This window comes from Cavia porcellus, unplaced genomic scaffold (genome assembly GCF_034190915.1).
Source record: "Cavia porcellus strain 051 isolate PalLab524CR breed Dunkin Hartley unplaced genomic scaffold, mCavPor4.1 scaffold_18, whole genome shotgun sequence".
NCBI lineage: Eukaryota > Metazoa > Chordata > Mammalia > Rodentia > Caviidae > Cavia > Cavia porcellus.
In genome coordinates this window covers 24,238,551-24,255,037 of record NW_026947501.1, presented here as the reverse complement: position 1 = coordinate 24,255,037, position 16,487 = coordinate 24,238,551, and the positions used below count along the sequence as shown (strand labels likewise).

General features: G+C 40.3%; 1 long non-coding RNA gene across 50 annotated transcripts in view; it reads left to right on the top strand.

Moving 5' to 3' along the window:
- The first annotated feature begins 807 nt into the window (after positions 1 to 807).
- The window catches only part of LOC106027528 (uncharacterized), a 70,326-nt gene continuing 54,646 nt past the window's right edge, over positions 808 to 16,487 (top strand). For 7 of the 50 annotated variants that reach the window (XR_001201114.2, XR_010040608.1, XR_010040606.1 and 4 more), the window contains exons 1-7: positions 808 to 1,902; positions 4,013 to 4,144; positions 5,377 to 5,462; positions 7,431 to 7,553; positions 12,117 to 12,184; positions 13,025 to 13,131; positions 14,472 to 14,540. This is a non-coding gene — a long non-coding RNA (uncharacterized LOC106027528). Of the gene's footprint in view, positions 1,903 to 4,012; positions 4,176 to 5,327; positions 5,463 to 7,426; positions 7,554 to 12,116; positions 12,185 to 13,024; positions 13,132 to 14,471; positions 14,541 to 16,487 lie in introns of all 50 variants that reach the window. The other 43 variants (XR_010040623.1, XR_010040621.1, XR_010040632.1 and 40 more) reach the window with 24 other exon arrangements.

Genomic DNA, 16,487 nt, shown 5'->3' with positions numbered 1-16,487 from the left:
AAGCCCGCTTTCAACCCCGCGTACCCTCTGACCCCGGAAGTGCTTCTGCGCAGGACCCCTTGAAAAAAAATGAGGACCCGTATTTTTTAGGTCACAAGATTGCGCCAATCCCCACACGACACTTAAAAAAAAAGCCCTTTTAACATTGCAGTGGTGAAAATAAAGCACACGATAGGTGGATGCCGTGCGTCCGGCACAGCTTTGAAGTGAATGTGTATTTCATTAACTATAACGGCGCCGGCGGGCGGCTGAAAATACTAGCATTGCATATGGGAGATGCACATCGTTTTCGTGTTTTACCAAAATGATTTATACGCATAACGACATGGGCAGCTCTAGCGGTCACTGCAGGCGGCCTTTGGGACGCCGCGGATTTAAAACGTGCGCGTGAGGTAGCCAGAGCGCATGCGCCAGGGTGTGGGTGAATCGGGAGGGGCGGCTTCCATCTTCCGGGGGGGAGGGGTGGTGAGGCGCGGCCTGTCGGGCGGGTGCGCGCGCGGGCGGGCACGTGGGGGGCCCTTCGTCCCCGCCGTCCGGGCGCCCCGCACCAGCCCCCTCCCCTGTTCTGTCCCGCGCGGTAGCGGGTGAGCGCAGAGACGAAATCCACGCCACTGCCGGAGTGCTCTGCTGTTTTTTCGAAGTGCCAGAAACACCGCTATAAAAAGAATGGCGTCCATTTACATAATGCTTTGTTTGCATTTTGTGGGGTTCTGTTCGGGTAGACCTACTGAAACCCCACCTCCTGCCCTCAATGTCGTTTCAACCTCCGCAGTCTTGGCAGACATTTGAGACAGTGTTTCGGTGGACATCTCGTTTACGGGGGGGGGGGGTGCTGAGAACGATTTTTGACGGGTTACTGCGGGTTTTGCCGCGCGGTCTGCTCTCGCTCTCGCAGCTGCCTTTCGGGCCTACTCGCTCTTGGCGCAGCCGCCGCACCCGCTCTCTCCGGGGGCGGCTCCGCCATCTTGGACAGCGTTTCCTGCCGCGTCCCTCCCGCTAGGAAATGTCGCTCGAGACGCTGGCGAGGCAATTGGGGTTTTTACCCCTTGCTTTTCCTCCTTGGGCTAAATCACACTGGGGGAGAAAGTACGACGAGCAAGGCTATTAGAATCCTACAGCGAGCGGCTAACGTGGTGCTCCTCCGTCTCCCCTCTTCCTTCCCCGCGGGGGTGGCCGCCATGTTTATTGAACACAAAATGGCGACACGTGGCCTGGATGCGTCGCCAGAGGCCGGGGTCGACCCGAAAGCTCTAGAATGCGCTCCTTCTTGCCTATTCCTGTGCCGCGTGTTTTTTGAGCTCTCCAGGACCGGAGCCTGCACCAACGCCCACCCCCAAGAAGTTTAATGCTGCTTCCCTGCTCCCCTTAATTTGTAATGGAAGTGTGAATAAGTGTAAAATGCAGGCGCAGTATTGACTCTCTTCGTCTTTTTAAATTTAGTAATGGATAGTGGGGGACAGGGCTAAGGAAAAATTTTAGGTCCTCCACCTCCTATCCCCCCAGTACCAAAGCACTTAGTTTAAGGAGTGAGATGGGAAATTATTGCTTTCCTAGACCTCGGACCATGGCTCTGACTCTTCTGTATCAAGATACAGTTTTATGCAGTCTTCTAAAAGAAGTTGGCGAATGAGAGCGTGGAGACGTGTGACTTTTGCACAGGCCATCTGGCCGTTTAGCTGGTGCTTGCTTTTACAGTGTAGAAAAGGCAGGTCCTGTGTTAGGTGTCAGTCACACTGTAGTAGCTTTAATTTTTGCCACCATCCTCAAAGCAGGTGTTACCATATCTGAATCTCTTTTGTTTTTTATTTAACAGAGGAGGACCCTTAAACCTAGAGAGATGAGGTGACTAATTCAAGGTCACAGTGTTGGGAGTGGAATCCAGACCTCCTGATTTTCTTGCTGGTGAGCATGTTTTTGAGACTATTCTATAATTAAGGATTTTAGAATTTAAATGCTATTTTCAGAAGTTGGATGATCATTCAGGGTTAAGGAACTCCTCAGGTAACCCTTTGTTGGTAACCAGCCCCATTTGTATCTGGAAAATTCCTTTTTTCCCCCCCCTGATGAGTGCAACACCTGTGTGAGCGAAAATGTTACTTTATGGGGTATCTGGATGAGGACAGGAAGGTGGAAGTGAGTCAGCCCTGCCCAAAGGCTCAGGTATCTATCTTTCTGCCCTTGGCTGGGGCTCATTTGAGTCTGCCTGGCCCTGAGGAGAGTGTACAGCTCTCCCTCTGACTCATTGCTTCCTTCAGCCATTCATTTGCTTGATTCCTGCCATCCGCACCCCAATCCCTTAACCAGGAAAAATAAGTGATTTTACTTTGGCGACGCTCCATGTCTCTGTAAACATTGACGGAGTAAGATAGAGTGTTAGATAAATCATAGTCCACGGACTCGTCAGTGTGGCACAGAGCTAGTGGGCGTGGTGACAGATCGGAACCTTAACAGCTCTGCTCCTGTGGGTAGTATCAGAGATGGAGAGGGCTTTGTGCTCTTCACTTACAGTCATGTATCAGATTTCCCAAAGTGCGTTCACATTATTTTATGTAACTCGGCAAACGGTTTTAAGAGATACGTCCAGAACAGCAAGGATGGCGGTAATCGCACTAAGTTTTTAGAGTGCAGTAGGACTGTTCTAAATGTTATTGTGATTTACTTAAGTAGTTCACATTTTTAAAAGCAAATTGCTGTAAGAAATTTCACATTATGATTGAGACATACAACTTTTTTTTTTGGTGCCGGGGATCAAACTCAGGATCTCGCACTTACCAGGCAGACACTTGTGCCGCTGAGCTAAACTCCCAGCCCCTAATATAACATTTTTTGTAAAATTTTACTTATCAGTACATATCACTACTTATCACTACATGCGTTGTACTTCGGAATTTTCTGTTTACTTCTCTGTGTTAAAAGAAAAAGGGGACCATTTTAACTAATGGGATATGAAATGGAATCTTGCTATGTAGTTCAGGTTAGCTTTGAACTGACTTTGTAACCCAGGCTGGCCTTGAACTCATGGCAATCCTCTCCCTCAGCCTCCTGGTGCTGGGTCATAGGTAGGTGTCACCATGTCCAGGTCAGGTGAAGGAATTTGAGATCATGTAAAATGGTAAAGTAAGGACTTGTATGTAGGCAATCTGAATCCACAGACTGCATACTTAACAGCTAAGATAGATGTGGTCTCTGCAGAGGCCCTTGTTACTTAGAGAAATAGAGTAAAATAGAGACTTCAAAGTATTGGTAAGCTGGGGATTTAGCTTAGTGGCATAAACATCTGCCTAGCAAGTGCGAAGTCATGAGTTCGATCCCTGGTACAAAAAAAAAAGTAAATAAAAAAATTAGTAAATACTAAAAATTCAAGAGACAGCAGAACTCAGTTGCATATAATTGAGAGGTAGCCTAATTCAAAGCATTCTGGTTCTCTAACTCTGCTACTTTTTTTTTCCTTTCCTTAAAGAAAATTTATCAAAAAAAAAAAAGAAAGAAAATTTATCAATCAGGTCTTTCTATTTTAATTGTCTTTTGCCTATTGTTTCCTTATTTTCCTCTTATCTGAGTACCTCCAGGCCTCAGTATAGTTCTGTAGTGAAGTCTTCCCTTTCCCAGCTTCTCCAGCTTTCAGCCCCTCTTCTTACCTCCTGTATCCCTTCTATAGTGGTCCACATTTTGCTGCTGATTAATTTGTACAGTGATATATCTTGGTGTTGAAATGTGCTATACAGGTCATAAGTGCCTTGGATAATCTGGTAAAGAAGGCCCCAGACTTTGGAATGCTAGTCCCTAACCCCAGCTCTGTGACTAGCTCTGAGAGTAGCTCTGAGATGTCTTTAATTTATGTATCTAGGCTCAATTTTCCCATCATGAAACAAAATATTACACGATGTGTAAGCCCTTCTGTAATTCTGTCTAGAAGGTAATATTGTTCTATGACCTTGGTTATTTATCCTTGGGGAATGGGGTCATGTAAACATTTTATTCACTTTGGCAAATTCTGTACTCCCTTTCGCAGACTGCATTATCTTGTGAATTCCACACCACTCATTTTATGGATGAAACCCCTAAGATACGGAACAGTGAACTGAATAGTCACCACCCCACCCCTGGAGTCTCACACATGACTCTTCTATTCAAGTGACCACAGGTTGGTAAAGGGGTTTAACAAGACAAGGAAGGTGAGTCAGGCTTAGATTTTGGCAATTGAACCCCTGGATTTATACTCCAGAAGACTGATTTTTGTTTCCTGTTATTGTTACAGTAGTATGTTATATAAAATCTTTCAAAATGATTTTATATTACTGGCTTAATCATTTCAGATGATTTTGTCAGTAAGCTATTATTACCAGTTTACAGGAGAACCATCTTTGGATAAGAGGAATGCCATGACTTGCTCAAGATTGCACAATTTTTCAGGACGTGGGCTGTCTTTTGATTCCTAGTTGTGGATTGTTTCTTTTCTGGACTTAGATTCCATGGACTTTGACATGTGGAATGACTTTACCCTAAACTTTTTTTTTTTTTTTTTTTTTTGGAGACAGGACCTTTCTATGTGGTTTAGGCTGGTCTTGAACTCACTATATAGCACAGCCTGGCCTCAAACTCAGCTATCTTCCTGTGCCAACCTCTCCTGAGTGCTGGGATCATGATATGTGCCCCCATGCCTGGTATATATTAAACTTAAAATGGTTCCTAACCAGTGTTTGTTTTTCTTTTCCAGGCATATATTCAACTTACCTTAGGCTCCTCTCTAGTTTAAGAGAATCTTTTCTCCCTTGTTCCCTAATGTTCATGAGTTTGGGATGGAATGGGAATGATTCCTCAGTGAGACTCTTAAATTTTCCAAGAGTAGGGAGCACATTTCTTTTCTCTAACCTACCTGGCTGACAAGTGTATTATAGCTATTTAAATTTACTCTACTAAGCCGGGCGTGGTGGCTCATGCCTGTAATTCCAGTACTCAGGAGGCTGAGGTGGGAGGATTGTTGCGAGTTCGAGACCAGCCTGGGCTACAAAGTGAGCTCAAGGCCAGCCTGAACTGCATAGCGAGACCCCGTCTCAAAAAAAGACAAAAAAAATTTTTTTTCCCTCTACTAATGTGCAGCTTTTTTTATTTTTTAAATATTTTTTTTGTTTTTACAAAATATGCCTTCACTTTTTTTCTCCCCTTTCAGATTTTTCTGCCTAGTTTTCTTTTATTTAAAATAATAGCAAGTTGATGGCCTTTTTCCTATTAAATCGAAGGCCACTACAGCCTAGAAACATATTTTAAGTATTTTGGAGATAGTAACAAGTTGTCCTCATTTCCTGGTAACCCTGTACTGCTGTTAGAGGGTCACTTACCAGCTTCCTGAGAAGCAAAGAAAATATGTTGGTGTAGTTTCAGAAGTAACCAGGAGATACAGCAACATCCTTGGCCATTGAACAAAGCAATACCCATGGGCCTGTGCTACTGCCTGCAGTAAGGTGAGCAAAAGATGGCAAAGGAAGTTAAAAGAAAGAAAGCAAGAAGAGTACAAATGAAAAGTATGGAAAGTGACGAAGGAAAAAATAATAAGAAAAGGAACGAGCTAAAATTAAGATAGAGCCAGACATGGTAGCACATGCCTATAATCCCAGCACTCTAGAGGGCTGAGGCAGGAGGGTCACTGTGAGTTTGAGACCAGCCTGGGCTACAAAAGTGAGCTCAAGACCCCCCTGAACTACATAGTGAGACCCTGTCTCAAAATAAATAAATAGGTAGAGGGGATAATACAGGATTGGTGGGAAGGACACTAAGAGAACCGTCCAGAAGTCCATCATCACCTCTCTCTATTGCTTGAGAAGTATAGACTGCTGTCTTGCATCAAAGAGCAGCTGGTGTGATGACGCCTCCTGACTTGATTTTGAGTAGCATGTACTTTTTGTTTTTTATTTTTTGATACCGGGGATTGACCTCACGACAACGTGCTTACCAGGCAGGTGCTTATGCAACTGAGCTAAATCCCCGGCCCTAGCACGTAGTTTTAAAAAAATCACCTACATGTGCTTTTTAAAAAATCTATTTTCATTATCAGGTAGGGCAAATTCTTTTTTTTTTTTTTTTCCATTCTCAGCTGGAATGGGATTAGATGCCAGTAATTTTAATATTAACTAGAATTCAGTTGGTTTTTCAGGGAAAATGTGATTTTTAAAAATCACAGAAAATATTGTAGGTCAGAATCTATTCATTCACTCAATAATTAATTACTGATTGTTTGTCTCCAACACTGAGGATGTAAGAATGGATGTAAGCCTATCCTTACCCTCCAGATATTTGTGGTCTAGAGAGGAGGACAGAGCAGACCAGTAGCAGCACAATGTTAAGTTGTAGGATATGAGTTTGCGAAGAGTATAGTACAACACAGAATAGGGTCTTAATGTAGCATTGGCAAATTCTGAGAAGGTTGTTAAGATAAATTAACAGTCTTAGTCCCAAAATGTGAGGTGGTGGAGGACAAGAGAGGGTATTCAGTCAGAGGGAGCAAAGGCCCAAAGAGTGAGCACAGCCATTTCAGGAAGGTATGAAGAATTATCTAACTTTTAGAAGTTACTGTTTTACTACCTCAAAGGGTTTTGCTATGTGGCCCAGGCTGGCCTTGAATTTGTGATCCACTTGCCTCTGCCTCCTGGGGACTGGGATTATAGATGTCTACCACCATGCTTGCTGACATATTGTCAATTATTGAGTCTTGATTGTGCTTGCTAGAGTTTAAAGATTTTATCTTGGAGCAATATTTCTCTCTTAAAATGAAGATACCACTTTTTGGGCATGATAGTCCATCCTATAATCTTAGCATTTGGGAGGCTGAGGCAGGAAGATCAGGCATTTGAAGCCATCCTGAATGATCCAGGGAAACCTTGTCACAAAAGAAAAGATACCAAAAATTGCACTTCCTGTTCAGAGATTCTAAGAAGAAAATGTAGATAAAACATGGTTTTTGAATTAGCAAACAATTGGTAATCCAGTGTTCAGTAAGAAAGAACATACCGTAGGGTGAGGTGGGTGTATCTGTAATCCCAGCCACTTGGCTGCAGAGCATTTGAAAGTTTGAAGGCCAGGGATATAGCTCAGCGGCATAAGCGCCTGCCAGGCAAGTACAAGGTCCTGAGTTTGATTTTTTAGTACCCCTTCCCAAAAAGGTTTCAGACCAAAAGCATCAAGATACTATCTCGGGGCCTGGGGATTTAGCTCAGCGGCATCAGCACCTGCCTTGCAAGCAGGCAGTCGTGAGTTCAATCCCTGGTACCGATAAAAAGGAAAAAAGACAAAAAAAAAAAAAAAAAAAAAAAAAAAAAAAAACCATCTCAAAATGAAAAAAATAAATAGAAAAAAAGGCAGTGCACAGTATATCCCTCTGTCATTCATCCAACTTTTAAAGCTGATTTTTTTTTTTTTTTTGTCTTTTGAGACAGGGTCCCACTATATAGCCCAGGCTGGCCTTGAACTCGAAGTGATCCTTCTGCTCCACTCTCATGAGCGCTGGGTTTACAGTCATGCACCACCATACCTGGCCTGAATCTGATTATGTTTTGCAGGTGTGTAGGTGTGCATGAAAATTTAGGATCTTTGTTTCACTGTTAAGGATGTTTGAGTTAGGAGGAAAAAGAGTTGAAGAACAATTGCTACTTTATGGCAGAACAAAAGAACTAACATTTAAATAGCTCATTTCTGTGATCCTACCTACTGAGCACAAATAAGACATAGTCAGGGATTTTGATTCAGAGACAGTTGCTTCAGTCAGACAAAGCATTTATTCGACATTATTCACTGTGTAAAACCTGCTATGTCCAGATTAAGAGCATCGATTTTTGTTTTTCTTTTTTTTGAGACAGGGATATAGCTGTTTTAAACAGAAAGGCTAGTGTATTCATTAAACAATACTGGGATTTTACCTAGATTAAAAGAGAAAAAAGTGATAAGCATGAAATAGGAAAGAACAAGCTTACAAAACGGCACATAAATTGAGCGATCCTTCTGGGCTGTGTCTTTGGTGACCTCCAGTAGCATTTGACATTGCCTCCTTGCACCTGAGCTTCACTTGTTTTTTAGGAAATGACTCCCGTGGCGGTCTTTCTACCTTCTCCCTCACCCCTTACTGTTTTTCCTTATCAGTAAAATATTCAGAGCAATCCTTGGATCCCTCCTCTATATTCATTTCCTGGGTGGTCTTTTTCAAGCCTTCAAACACCATATATAACCTGATTATTATTATTATTTTCAATTTTTTGTCTTTTTTTTTTTTTTTTTTTTTTTTGAGATGGGGGTCTCACTATGTAGTTCAGGCTGGCCTTGAGCTCACTTTGTAGCCCAGGCTGGTCTCGCAAACGATCCTCCCACCTCAGCCTCCTGAGTTCTGGGATTACAGGTGTGAGTCACCACGCCCGGCAACTGATTATTCTTGAGTTTGTACTTCTGGCTCAGTATCTTGCCCAGAAGTTGACACTTTTTTTCCCTGCTGTGCTGGGAGTAATTACAGCTCATCCCAAATTACTGTTTTGATCATTATTAATACATTTATGGAGATTTTTTTTTGGTACCGGGGATCAGTATCATGACCACACGCTTGCAAAGCAGGTGCTTATGCTGCTGAGTAATCCCTGGCCCTGAGATTTTTAAAACAAAATAATATTGAATATATACAAGGTCATATACCATATAATGTAGAGAATATCTCTGTATTATGAGTTAGATATTGTTCCTGTCTTCAGATTTCTCTCTTTTTCTTTTTGCGACAGAGTCTCATCATATAGTTAGTTCAGGCTGGCCTTGAGCTTACTTTGTAGCCTAGGCTGGTCTCAAACTCACAACAGTCCTCCTGCCTCAGCCTCCTGAGTGCTGGGATTATAGGCATGCACCACCACACCTTATCTTCAAATTTCTTGGAGCATACAAAATGCTATGCTCTCTAGCAGGATAAGTGCTACATAGGTCTGGCATTAGGGCAATAAGATCTGGTGTATAAGAGTGTGGATATCACCACAAACAACATTTTTGTTTGTCAGGCTTGCCAGTAGTTTGTACTCTTTCTGGAAGGGTAGAATTGATGATAGCATACTATATTACTGGCTTTTTAGGTTACAATTCCTGATTGGGCTTGCCTTGTTAGATCAGTTCTGTTTTTTTCATGAGTTTTATAAACATCCCATTTTTGTTGTTTATTCTTTTTATGTATTTTCTGTGTACCTTCTAACACAGCCACTGCATCTCAGGATTTGAGTTTACCAACTTTACACTCTCTTATATCTGACCGCACTGTTCTAGTAACTCTGGCCATCTGCTTACTAGCTGTGTGGTCTTGAGCCTCGCTGAAGCTCAGTTTCTGCACCTGTCATATGGAGATAATGACAAATGATACCCATCTTTCTTTTTGTGAGGATTAAATGATGAAAATATCAATTCCTAGAATCAGAGAGTGGAAAGAGGAAGAGGGTACAGGGCTGATCATATGATTTTTTTAGTAAATCCTATGTATCTCTGCCTAATTTGAAAACAAAGTTATATTTTCTTTTCTAATTTGAGTAATAAATATTGTACTTTATTTGTTCTTAAATATTGCATTTTATAAAACTATTTTAAAAACTAAGGCTTTAGTGCTAGGTAGTAATGCACACTTGTAATTCCAGCTACTCAAGGAGGCTGAGATGGGAATCCAGGAGTTCAAGACCAGCCTGGGCAACAGTTACCAATCTGGGCTCAGTCTCCAAAATGTTTGGCACATGCAAAGCATCATAGTCAGAAGCCAGTAGAATGTATGCCTTCACTAATTCTCTCCATCTACCCTGATCACATCAGGGTCCTAGAGCTTCTTCATAGTCTGTCTGATCTGGTACTTGTTGGCTTTGACAGCCACAGTGAACACAAGGGTGTTGTCTTCTGTCTTCATAATTGACTCCGTAGTCAGGGAAAGCTGCTGATGGTTTGTGAAGTTTGTTTTTCCTGGGGCTGCTGTTTTTGAGGGTAATTGGGTTGCCACCAGAGCTGTGTCTTGGGTTTTTGGCAGTTGGGTGATAGGCACATAGGCACTTTTTTTTTTTGGAAACAGGGTGTCTTTATGCAGTTAAGGTTGGCCCTGAGCCCACTTTGTAGCCTAGGCTGGTCTTGAACTCACAACGATCCTCTTGCCAGAGCCTCCCAAGTGTTTGAATTACAAGGCATGAGCCTCCATGCCTGGCAATAGCACATCTCTTGAGGGCTGTGGAAACTTCAGCAGTGCCTGCTTGCCGTTCAAAGCCTTTGCTTTGATTTTTGGCTTTGGGAAGGGCAGGAACTTCCTTTGTTTTAAGTACTGTTTTAGTGAAAAGGTTGTATATTGTTTATTAGGGAGATTTCTTTTTTTTTTTTTTGTCATTTTGAGACAGGGTCTCGCTATGCAGTTCAGGCTGACTTTGAGCTCAATTTGTAGCCCAGGCTGGTCTCAAATTCACAACGGTCCTCCTGCCTCAGCCTCCTGAATGCTGGGATTACAGGTGTGAGCCACCATGCCTAGCTTATTGGGGAGATTTCTAACAAATATTTCCCTGTCTGTCTACCCAGATTCTTACCTGTATTACATGAGGAGGTTGAAATACTAGAACCCCATCCCAAGTTACCTAGTTAGCTGATAGCTAAGTAGGAAAACTTCCATTTTCCTTTAGGTGAAATCGGAACTAATGAAGGAGTAATCATTGGGAAAAGTTCAGAGAAATTTACAATAGTAATGATGAGAACAATAATAGCAATGGCTAACTTTGATGAGCCATGAACACTTTATGTGAATTGTCTTACTGTAACATGACAAACACATGATGCTGACACTATGAAGAGCAGGCAGTGTTAAGACTAAGGTACACAGACTTTTGAAACAACTTAACACTGGCATCTTAACTCTGCCATTATTGACTGTGTAGCCTTGAACAAGAAAGCTCTGCCTCATTTTCCTCATCTGAATGTGTAAAATAAGGCTACTAATACGTACCTGCCTCATAAGGTTGTGTGACATTTAAGTAACATAGCCATTTAACTTAGCATAGGGCTTGGTACATAGAAAGTTCTTCCCAAATCTCAGCTGTTATAATTAAAATAGTTGTTCTTATTTAACAGATGGAAAAACAAAGGCTTAGACAGGGGTAATTTGCCTAAGTCACACAGCATATACATGTTGAAACCAGAGTTTTTCATGAAACTGGAGGAGTTTTACTCTTTTTTTTTTTTTTTTTTGTACTGTGGATCAAATTTATGACTTCATGCATGCCAGGCAGGTGCTTATCCACTAAACTAAATCCCTAGCCCTAGAGGTTGTACTCTTGAATGTTATACTGTGTCACTTAGGTTGAGGTAAAGAGATTGGGTGAAAATTCCATCTTATTGAATTTGAGGTGGGTGTTGGTATAAAGGACAGCTTTGCCTAGTTCTCCAGTAGGTTGAGGAAGGAGGATTGAAAAAAAAATTTTTTTTTTTTTTTTTTCTTTTTGAGACAGGGTCTCTCTATGTAGTTCAGGCTGGCCTTGAGCTCACTTTGTAGCCCAGGCTGGTCTCGAATTCGCAACGATCCTCCTGCCTCAGCCTCCCGAGTGCTGGGATTATAGGCATGAGCCACCCCACCCAGCTAATAAGGATTGAAAATTTGAGCCCAGCCTGGACAATTTAGCAATTTAGCAATTTATATTCAATTTATTTGAATATAAAAGATTAAAAAAGGGTTAGGAATGTGGCTCAGTGAGAAGGCCCTGGGGTAAGTCCCCAGTACCACATATACATACACAAAAGAACAATCTTAGGTTCTTACCTTCTTAACTTCATTTGTGATCTTAAGTGTTTTATCACTAAAGCGTGTACCTTAATTCTTTGAATTGATTCTTTCCTAGAGTCAAAGAAATTAATAGTGATAGATTAGTTATAGTCTTGTCCTGCCTTGGGACTTGTTCCCTAGCCAGGAAACAAGTAAACACATGTATCTTAGTTTTCTTTGAACAACAAATAGGAATCTTTCTGGTCTTTGCTGTTATTATGGTTATTTCTTTTCTTAATACAACTAGCAATATACATATTGAGAGCTTTCATGTTTTGTACTTTACATGGATTATATCATTTAATCCTTTTTTTAAAATTCTTTGAGACAGGGTTTCACTGTGTATTCTCGGCTGGCTGCCAACTCAAGATCCTCTTGCTTCAGTTACTGGGATTACAGGTGTGTGCCACCATTCCTTTATTCTTTTAATCCTTAAAATAACCTAATAGTTGCTCTTATTCTTGTTTTATAGAGCCAAAGAGGAGCTAGCAAACTTGCTTAAAGCCACTATGGTAAATGGTAGAGTTGGGATTGGAGTGAGTTGACCTGGTTCCAGAGTCCATGTGCTCTGGTACTTTTGATTTTTTCTAACCTATGTAATGTACAGATTGAGTATCCCTTAATTAAAATGTTTGAGGCAAGAAATGTTTGAGATTTTGGAGTATTTTGTCTGTATCTTTTGTTTTGTTTTGTCTCACTTTTTTTTGAGGCAGTGTCTCACTATGCAGTTCAGATTGACTTTGAGCTTGCCTAGGTATCCCAGGTTGGCCTCAAATTTACACCAGTCCTTTTGGCTCAGCCTCCCAAATTCAAGGAAACTGCAATATTTTAGATTTGGGAATATTTCCATAGATTTTTACCGGGTGATCATCCCTAATCTGAAAATCCAGACTCCAAAATGTAAAGCTCAAGAGTTGCTCAATTTAGTGGGAAATGATGACACATGCCTGATATCTCAGTATTCTGGGGAGCCTGAGGCAGGAGGATTATAAATTTAAGCTCAGCCTGTTTAACTTAGTGAGTTAGACCTATCTCAAAATAAATAAATATGAAAAGGAATGGGGATATAGTTCAGTGTGAAGATCCTAGGTTCAATCACTGTACCACAAACGAACCAACCAACCAAGTATAGTGCCTGTACAGGTTGAGCTATTTATTTTTGTTTTGTAGTACTAGAGAATGAACCCAGAGTCTTCACATGAGTTACATTTCCAGACCTTCTATTTTATTTTCACACAGTGTCTGTCCAAGTTTTCCAAGCTGGTTCAAACTTGTGATCTTCCTTCCTCAGCTTTCCAGAGAAGGTTATAAGCATCATCATCAGACTTGGCTAGCTGACTTAAGAGGTAGGGCCATTTTGTTTTACCACTACAAAAAAGGAAAACTTTGACCACTGGATTAGGAATAAGAAGCTCTGTGATCTGGTCTTGACCTTATCATCAGTTTATGTCCAGGTCTTCATTTTTCTTGTTGTCCTCACTTATTAAACAGAAGGAGTTGCTCTACAAGGTCTCAGAGGCCTCTTTGAACTCTGACATTCTGTGATCATAGCAAGTAAGACTAACACTTCTCAGCTTCTTGAGTTTGGAATGGTTGTATTTGTGAAGCCTTTAGAGTATCTTCTTCATATAGAGAAAATGCCAATTTCTAGGGCAGGAGAGGAGCTGCCTTTCTGAAGAAGGTAGGGCTGAGCTCTTTTTTTGAGGCTGGTTGCCAAGGGAACTCAGCCTGTGGTCAGCAACAGCCAGGAGTGTATTGGGAGAAGCTTGAGTATAGATGACTAAAACAATCAGGTTTCAGTCCCTGCTTTCCTCTAACCCTTCAACTACCTTTTCTTTTCATTTTCAGATAGCTAATTTTGAACACTTCTATCTGTAAATTTTAAATTTTTTAAAATTTTAAATTTAAAATCTGTTTAAATTTTTTTTTTGGTTTTAGTTACTTAAAGTATTATATAATTAATTTTCATAGAGATCTTATGGTAATAGAGGTTCTTTATTCATATTTACAGATAATATAACTGAAGTGAATACAGTATACTTTGGTCCATTTTTTACCCAAGTAGAAAACTATTAGGTGTACACTCTTAGCCACCATGCTATGTTGGCTAGGTAAATCTTAAAAAAAGACCAAAAAAAAAAAAAAAAAAAAAAAAGCAAAACAGGACTCTTCAGTAACTTATTAGTATTTGTTTGCTTGTTTTGTAATTGTTTTGAGTGGTAGACTCTTTGAGTTGGAAAGAGCCTTTGAGGTAATTTAATATAATCTTCTTGTCTCTAGAAATGCTTTCTGTTGTTTCCTTGACAGATGATCATCCAGATTCTCTTAGGATACCTCCAGTGATTGGGGAGTACATCACTTCTTGAAGATGTTATTATGTTGTTGAATAGCTCTCATCGGCAGAAAACTATTCTTCTTTTGATCTGAAATCTAATTGATACTTCTCATTAATTTGGGGTCTGTTCTCTGGAACCATGTAGGATAAATGCAACCCATCTTTTGCATGCCAATCTTGTGAACTTTTGAAAATAATCATCCTATTGACAAGGCATAGTTGCAGTTTCCTTGAAGCATCTGAAGCTGCTTTCAATTCAGATCAGTGTTCCCCAAAACAAGTTTTTATATGTGACTACTTTGCAATGCAGCCTAACAAAGCAGTGTTTTACTTACTGTAATTTTTTTTTAGGTACAAAGTGGGCCTTTTCCTACAACTTGGGGAAATGGATAATGATGTGCTAAGTCTTTACAACTGCATGTGAGTCTGGAGGGTTTGTAGTCTCCTAGTCTTGTAATTTCTAGGATAGCAGGCTGCTGTTCTGCATAGTACTCTGGTTAGAACTCACAAAATGGCTGGAAGTGTATCCGGGCACTTGATGAACTGCATTACTTCATCAGGCCACTAGGTGATGAACAACGCACAAACCCAGACTGTCAGGGACCCTTTTGTCCAGGACAGTTTCTGTTTGTAATTGAAAAGGCCGTTAGAAGTCACCTGGTACAACCCAATGAAAGGGTTTTTATGGGGGGTGGGTAAGGCAGAGAGGGGAAACATATTTCTAATATACTTTGTCTTTCTTGGGACTTTGTTCCAATTCTAAATATTAATTTGGCTGAGATATTTCTTTGATTTTCATAGTAGAGAACATGAGTAGAGTTTATGTTTTTAATTTTTAAAAAAAGTTTAAATTATTTTTTTTTTTGCAATACTGGGGATTGATCTCAGGGCTTTGCACTGAGCTATGTCTCCTGCAGCACCCCTCTTTTTTTTTTTTTTTTTTTGTGTTAATTTGAGATAGTCTCACTATTCATTAAATTGCCCAGGCTGGGCTTGAAGTTGCCATCCTCCTATCTCAGCCTCCCAGAATGTTGGGAATTCAGGTATGTGCAACCGTGGCCTGCCTAAACTAATTTTTTCTATTTATTTATTTATTAATTTTTGTCTTTTTGAGACAGAGTTTCATTATGCAGTTCAGGCTGGTCTTGAACTCACAACAGTCCTCCTGCCTCAGCCTCCCAAGAGCTGGGATAACAGGCATGTGCCACCATGCCTGGCTCTAAATTTATTTTTTAAGTGGTACATAAAAATACAAAAATTGAGGATTGTAAGCATTAGCCCAGGCTGGACAACCTAGTAAGACCTAGTCTAAGTATTCCTCAGACAAAGGGCTCATATGAAGAATGTATAGAAAGCTCAAAAAATCAGACCCTGCCACAAAATAAAAGACACAATAAAAAAAATGGACAAGTGAAATAACAGATACTTTTCAGAAGTACAAATGGCCAATAAATACAGGAAAAAAATACAAGAATTTTACCTATTTATGATGTGCCATACAGTGTTTCAGTACATGTGTGTATTGTATAATATTAAATATATATGTCCTCTTGAACATTTACGATATCTTTATGGTGAAAATGGTTAAAATTTTTTCCTGTAGCTTTTTGAAATATTATTGATATCGGTAATTACCCTATTGTGTAAATAGCATAATAGAACTTTGTGTGTGTGTGTGTGTGTGTGTGTGTGTGTGTTAGTGGAGATTGATCCCAGAGATTTCTCATGCTAGGCTAGCACTCTGTATCATTGAGTTATATGCCAGCCTTTTAAAAAATATTTAAGTTTGAGATAGAATTTTTCTAAATTGTCCAGGCTGGACTTGACCTTGTAATCCTCTTGCCTCAGCCTCCTGAGTAGCTGGGATTACAGGCATATGCCATATCTTTGGTTTTGGCAGAACTTACCACTTCTGTCTAGCTACTATAATTCGGTACTGGTTTACCAGCCTTTCTCCATATAGTACTCATCTTGCTAATCCTGGCCTCTGATAATCATTCTGTTTTCTGCATCCATGAGATCAACTTTTTTTATTTTTCATTTCCACATATGAGTGACTTCATGCAGTACTTGTCTTTATGTTTCTGGGCTTATTTCATTTAGCATAATGATCTCTGGTTCTGTTTGTACTGTTGCAAAAGACAGGATTTTTAAAAAGATTTAAAATAATTTAATTCTTTTTAATAACATTAGTATTCCATTGTATATATGATATATATTTTATCCTTTCATTAGTTGATAGATGCTTAGATTGTTTCCATTTTTTGATTATTGTGAATAGTATTTAAATAAATGTGAGGGTGCACATGTATCTTCTGTGTCCAATTTTTATTTTTTTATTATTTATTTTTTGGGTACTGGGGAATC